The 7500-nt window shown below is 35.3% G+C and overlaps 1 long non-coding RNA gene across 1 annotated transcript in view; it reads right to left on the bottom strand.

Moving 5' to 3' along the window:
• LOC118767273 overlaps positions 1–7500 on the bottom strand; it is a 15596-nt gene that overhangs the window by 8053 nt on the left and 43 nt on the right. The window contains exons 1-2 of the long non-coding RNA XR_005003176.1: positions 7357–7500; positions 6446–6449 (exon numbers count right to left, since the gene is read on the bottom strand). The exon at positions 7357–7500 is cut by the window's right edge and continues 43 nt beyond it. This is a non-coding gene — a long non-coding RNA (uncharacterized LOC118767273). The remainder of the gene's footprint in view (positions 1–6445; positions 6450–7356) is intronic.

The raw sequence follows: 7500 nt of genomic DNA, 5'->3' as shown, positions 1-7500 counted from the left end.
TATATATATACAGTCCTTGGTAACAGGGACATGTTAGGGACATAAAGAAGTACAACAGTGTGATGAGAATATTTGAAAAAATGGGCAGAAAAGAATAAAACAAATAAATTATGGAAGTTTGGTTGCGTTAATTATTGGTTGTTGCAAATTACCACATACATGTATATATACAGTCTTTGGTAACAAGGACATGTTAAGGACATAAGAAAATACAACAGCATGATGAAAATAATTTGAAAAAATGGGCAGAAAAGACTAAAATAAAATATTATACATCTCAGGGTCAGTACAGAATATTATGAATTCAAGGCGAGCTTGTTACTGACCTGTCCGGTTTTAGCAGAAATGTAGAATTGAGAAAGATGTACCCGTTTTTTTCTGTTTTTGGCTTTCCTTCAAGCATCAATGATTTTGGGGTTAGGATGAGGTGAATATGTGTGTCTCTCTGATTGTGTGTGAATAGATGTGTCTGTGTGTCCGTAGTATTTGGTCAGATGGCGTCTGTTTGTCAAGTGTGTGTGGTTGTCATGGTGTTGTGTGTGCGTGTGTGTGCGCGTGCGTGTGTGCGTGTGTGTGCGCGTGCGTGTGTGCGTGTGTGCGTGCGTGTGTACGCATGCATGAGTGTGGATGGCATTTGACATGGTGCTGCGTGTGTATATATGTGCCTGCATGGAGGTGAGACTGGTGTGAGTGTGCGTGCCCCTGTGTGCGTGCACACACACGTATACAAGCGTCTGCGTGTGTGTGTGGGCTGTTTTTGAATGGTTCCAGGGTGGCGAAAATAGATGTGTGTTGTTTAAAGAATTTTTTTGGGTAGGATGGTGTGTGTATATATGCGTGCCCGCCCGTGCGCGCGTGCGCGTGCGCGTCTACGCGTGTATGCGGGCCATACACACACTACATATACATACATACACACACACACACATCGTACAGACACACACTACACACATACCCACACACAACACACACACACACAACACACACACACACACATAATATACAAACACACAACATACACACACACAACACACACATACAGAACACACACACACACAACGCACACACATATAATATACACACACAACACACAAATATAACATATATTTATATATAATATACACACATATAACATACACACACAACACACACACACACACACAACACACGCACACATACATACATAATATAAATACAACACAAATACACCTATATATTTGTGAACTGTATATAGCCTTTTCTATGGTCTGCCAAAAATTCATAAAAGTCAAATTATAAATGAACCATTAAAAAATCACCAAAGACATATACACACACCCAACCCGGGGGACCTAAAACTACGACCCATTGTAGCTGGCCCATCCTGTGAAACACACAGACTAAGTCTACTTATGGACATCCTCCTGAAACCCTTCCTTAAACATATCGATAGCCATATCAGAGATGACTTAGATATGTTAAACCACCTTCCAAAAAAGCCAAGGAAGGAAGAAACAATCCTGGTTTCATTTGATGTAGTCAACTTGTATACCAGTATACCTCATAATTATGGACTGGAGGCAATACAGTTCTGGTTAGACCAATTTCCGGAAGAAATACCAAAAAGGATCAGTAAAGAATTCATTACTAAATCAATTGAATTCATCCTACACAATAACCACTTCATGTTTGACAATACATTTTACCGTCAAAAATCCGGAATTGCTATGGGTACAAGGGCAGCACCAGTCATTGCGAACTTAACAATGGGATACATGGAAATAATCATTTACCAGGAATCTTTATCAATCTTTGGAAAACCCCTCTCTCAATACATAAAAGAGAACTGGAACCGATTCTTGGACGATTGTTTTATTCTCTGGAATGAAAACACAGATAAACTCTTAAAATTTAAAAACCTATTGAACAGCATAAACCCAAATATACAGTTCACAATGGAATACAACCAAAAGGAACTCCCGTTCTTGGATATATTAATTAAAAAATTAACCTTAAAATAGAAACAGACATTTTTCTACAAAGCCACAGACGCCAAACAATACCTTCTCTTTAATTCATGCCACCCAAGACACACTAAAACAACATCCCCTTCAACCTTGCAAGAAGAATATGCACAATAGTGTCAGAACAAAATACCAGGAACTTCAGACTGCAAGAACTCAAAAACACCTTAATTGACAGACATTACCCAGCTCACTCATAGAGGATGGGATCAGACGTGCAACAGAAATCAACATAGAAACTTTAAGAAAAGTTCAACACAACAACACACCTTCCCCGAAAATACTACCTTACATATCTACATACAACCCCAGAAACAAAGAAGCTTTCACCATCATCACCCAGAATTTACCAATACTTCATAAAAACCCCAAATTAAAGGAAATTCTAAACATACACCAAATCATTAAAAGCTACAAACAGCCTAAATCACTTAAAAAGATTCTCACAAAGGCAAAATTATCTTCTGAAATTACGGATGCAAAAGTAAAAAAATGTGGTAGATCGAACTGTGCAACATGTCCTAACCTACTAGAAGGATCAGAATTCTTCTTTAAAGAGGGACAGAAATTCAAGATCAAATCTAACTTTACTTGTGCCTCTGAAAACATAATTTATGTCATAAAATGCTCGGGCTGCCACCAAGACTACGTGGGGTCCACGGGACTATCACTCAGACGTAGATGCACACTACATCGACAACAGATTGCATTCCCAGAATATAGAATGATACCTTTTAGTGAGCACATTGAGAAACGCGCAAAGCAACTACAACCACAATTTTTAATCTTTCCATTTTACCAATGTGCTTTCGGATCATCAACACAAATTAGACTAAACAAGGAAACATTCTTCATTGAAAAGTACAAACCCAGACTCAACTATCCAAACATAATAATACAGAGAAATTCACACTAAGAGAAAAAGGAAAAAAAAATTTTTTAAGCGATTATCTCCCTTACACCGGAAGAAATCACGCACTACCTTCCCTTATTTAGAACTCTCCGTAGCAAAAAAACAAGGATAACGCTATTAAAGATAAACATTACGTCGCAAGAAATTTGAAGAGCTAAATGCGAAACCGGTCTTTCTTTAAAATTATAAAATTATGTCATTATAAGAAGGGAAAAAATTTTTCCAATATTCTCCAGACATATTGACGCAAATATATATTCTTTAACATTTAAGCCTTCTGTCGTTTTTTCACTCTTTACTATTTTCTTATATATATATATATATATATATATATAACATATATATAGCTCCATATATATATATATATATATATAATATATATATATGGAGCTATATATATATATATATAATATTAAACGGACAACTCTTTTCCTCCGCTCGTCGTCCATAAAAATTCTGCGTTTGCAATACTTGTTTTCGTTCCGCGTCAACAGCCCTTCTTATCTTGTTTTCCTTGTCCTGTCTTATACTGTTTACAATTTGCCTTGTCGTTACTGTCCTGTTGTTACTATTTTTTACCCCTCTGCGAAAAGATCTCAGAATTTTAATTGATTTGCTTTTCGCAGGAAGGAAAGTTTTCTTGTCGAAGATACGTCACGTCCATATATGCGTGTATATGTACATGTAGAGGTAGGTACGTACATATATGTTTATATATATGCATATGTTTTATTTTATTCATCAATATATATATAAAGGTTAAAGACCCCCTTCGGTCATGAATGACCATGGGATTGCACCTAGAAAGTTACCCTCCTAGACACAAGTCCGGGCAAGGTTGTTTATGGAAGACCAGCAGTCGCCCATGCATACCAGCCTCCCCTCTCCACACCACCAGTGTTATCCAAGGGAAAGACAAAGGTCGATACAGCTTGGCACCAGTGACGTCGCAACTCATTTCTACAGCTGAGTGAACTGGAGCAACGTGAAATAAAGTGCCTTGCTCATATATATATATATATATATATATATATATATATAATATATAATATGTGTGTGTGTGTGTAGCTATATAATTTAAAAGAAGAAGGAAATGGAGATTGGGAAGTAAATAATTGTTTATTATCAACAGCTAATTGGTCATCTTTACTTACATCTGTTCCTATAATACTCAATAAACATTAAATTTACATTTATGCGACATGAGCATAATATCATCAGAGGGGAAAAGATGTACCTTTGTATGCTATATGTATGTTTGTGAATTCATTTTAGTAGAGTCTGCATAAAGGAAACGAATAAAGGATACTAGAAAGCTACATTGTATAGAAGGATCCAAATTCTGTGTAAATGAGACTGAAACTGTTTTACTGAAACTGAAAAAAATTTGATGTACTTCCAAATCTCTCAATATGTAAAGCTGAAGTTGTCTGTGTATGGCAGGTTTGGTAGCTTTCAACTAACACTATCTCCTCCGAGACCCTGCGGCTCAAGTTGACCAAAATTGAGAGTATGAAAGAAGGCTTGCTCTTCCCTCCGTAGATGAAAAAATTCAAATCGGACCATGTTAACACCAAAAATTATTACATCAAAAAGGTGCTTTTTTTTCTATGAAAATCCCTAATTTTTAACGATTTTTTGACTGCTGCGTCACCATTTTTCGGTGCATTTCAACCAGAAAAATGTTCACTTAAAGAGAATAACAAGCTACATAATACGAAAGTTTTACTTTTCAAAAATTTCAATTCTAAAGGGTCGAAACAAACCCGAGCAACGCTGGGCGATACTGCTAGTACAAAATAGTTTTGTCGAGATTTTCCTTTCGTCTTTTACTTGTTTCAGTTATTAGACTGCAGCCATGCTGAGGTACCACTTTGAGGAATCTCTAATGAATCGACCCCAGTACTAATTTTTAAAATCTGGTACTTATTTTATCGGTCCATTTTGCCGAACCGCTAGGTTACGGGACGAAAATACAACAACACCGGTTGTCAAACGGTGGAAGGGGACAAACACAGACACAAAGATATACATACAAACAAACAAACACACACACACACATATAAATATATATATACTAGCAGTATCGCCCGGCGTTGCTCGGGTTGTAAGGGAAATAACTATATAAGCATTTTTAGAGAGTTATAGCCAAAAAATAGCAAAAAATGCATTAAAAATTGAAAAAAAATTAAGGTAAATTTTTTTTAAATCGTTGACACATCGTAGATATTTTAGAGATACTTCCCTTATATAAAAGCAAAAAAAAATGCATTAAAATGGAAAAATATGATGGTAAATTTTTTTTAAATCGTAGACTCATCGTAGACGCGCGCTAATACCCAGAAGGGCTCGATATGAATCACGACTATAAGATACCCGCTTTTGGTTAAAACTGCACCGCAAAATGTGGGAGTAGTTAGGAATCTAAATCGTAGGGGACAGACACACACAACTTCACTCTTATATAAAGATGCTTTTTTTTTTCAGTCATAGTTAGATTATGAAGGTCTTCAGTAGAAAATCCTTCGAATTCTGACTCGCTGCTTGATATAATGAAATTCGTATCCATTTTTTGTCAGAATTACAAATTTTGAAAACACAATAGGAACAAATTTCGGAAAAAAATCTCCCATAATTCACGGAATTAAAATTACACTTCGATTTTTGTACAAAACTGTATTTGAAGTGTTTACGAAGTATAATACGTGTTTTCACGAATGTACTCTGATATTCTCATTTAAATATGAATAGGTAAATTCGGGTGGTTTGGTAACGAAAGGGTTTATATAAGTGTCGTCTGTTTATACATAAACACTGTTTCATAGTTTCAGTTTAGTCTTCCTCAAATCACTCTGTCGCTATTTACTCTCTTCCAAGAACATTTTCACTCACTCTTATCTGTTAGCTTGCCATACATTTTACTCATGTATCTATCAGCGTGATAGACAGAACAAATATTACATCTAGTTTCACTTTATTCGTTGCACACTGTGTGTGTGCGTTTGCGTGTGCTGTAAACCAGACTAAGAAAAGCATTTGACATACACACCAGAATGTGAGTTTTCTGTAAATTTTGCTTAATTGGAGTTTAAATTTTAAAAACTGGACCTGGCAAAACCGATGCATTCTACTCTTAAAAATGCTAGGTAAATTGTAATTGAAGAAATCCTATATTGTAGATTTCTATAACTGACAAAGGGAGGCAGATAAAATCTGCCTTTTATAATAAGAGATATATACATACGACAGGCTTCTTTCAATTTCGGTCACCCAAATTCACTCACAAGGCTTTGGTTGGCACGAGGCTATAGTAGAAGACACTTGTCCAGAGTGCCACGCAGTGGGACTGAACCCAGAACCATTTGGTTGGGAAACAAGCTTCTTACCACACAGCCACACCTGTATATCAAATATTTAGTCAATTAATACTAAATGATATTTTATACTTTTATTGAGTTCATTGTAAATTATTTACACATAGAATATTTCTAGTTCAATTGAGAACTTTTATTTCGCTATTTCGTTCAACTCATCTCATGTAGTAATTTTAAAGTTATTTTATTGTCAATATTTATGATTCCGGTTATTTATTTGCAATGTTGACTGATTGTGATCCAGTAAGAGATTTTTTAATCTTTCTTAGAAATTTTCGGTTCCTTCCTATAATGTTGTGATTCCCAACATGGGACGCTTGCTCCACCGGTGGGGCATGGTAATATTTTGGTGAGGACATGCGTAGGGTTATGTTATTTTTATACCTCTTGTACACAATGAAAGAGCACCCTTCTGTTTACTATACCAAAAACAAAGGGGCCAATTCGACAATTCGACAGTGAATTGGTTTCTAGTGAGTCTCTACACGTATATGTATGTCTTAATAGATACGGCGTATAAACAGTATGGAGGTATACATTTTGTTGGCATTTATATTCCTTATTCAAATTTTTTTGTTTTGAATATTTCTTTAAATAATTTTTAACTATTCAATTATTTTTCAGGTTTATTCTAATTACTTGTAATATAAACCCTTTATGTCCTAATTTAATATTTGAAAAAATAACTGACGAGCCATATTAATACAACCAAGTATTTGGAAAGATTTATCAAATGAGTCAGGCAAGTAAAAAAGTTTGTCAATATTCAGAGGAATATTTAAAATTTGGATTTATACCCACTATCCACAATGAACGGTCACCTTTCTGCCTCTTGTGCCAACAATGCTTGACCAACGAATCAATGAAACCAAATCGTCTTGAGCTGCATTTGAAGACGAAACATAGTGCGTATGAAAGCTCAGATTTGAATTACTTTAAGTCTTTGAAGGAGAAGTTTGCAAAAAGAACAACAATAATGTCTCTGTTTATTACACAATCTGTTAACGCCCGTCGTACTCTTGAGGCTAGTTATAAAATGTCATTATTCATTGCTAAATGTGAAAACAATCATACTATTGGAGAGGATTTAATTAAACTATCAATATCAGCATTTTTTAAAACAGTCCTGGAAAAAGATGACAAAGTGGTTCAAGCCATGCCACTCAGTAACAATACTGTTAGTCAAAGAATAGATGAAATGAGTGAAGAT

Source organism: Octopus sinensis, linkage group LG20 (genome assembly GCF_006345805.1).
Source record: "Octopus sinensis linkage group LG20, ASM634580v1, whole genome shotgun sequence".
NCBI lineage: Eukaryota > Metazoa > Mollusca > Cephalopoda > Octopoda > Octopodidae > Octopus > Octopus sinensis.
The sequence above is the reverse complement of the archived record's forward strand: the minus strand, read 5'-3'. Positions and strand labels throughout refer to the sequence as shown.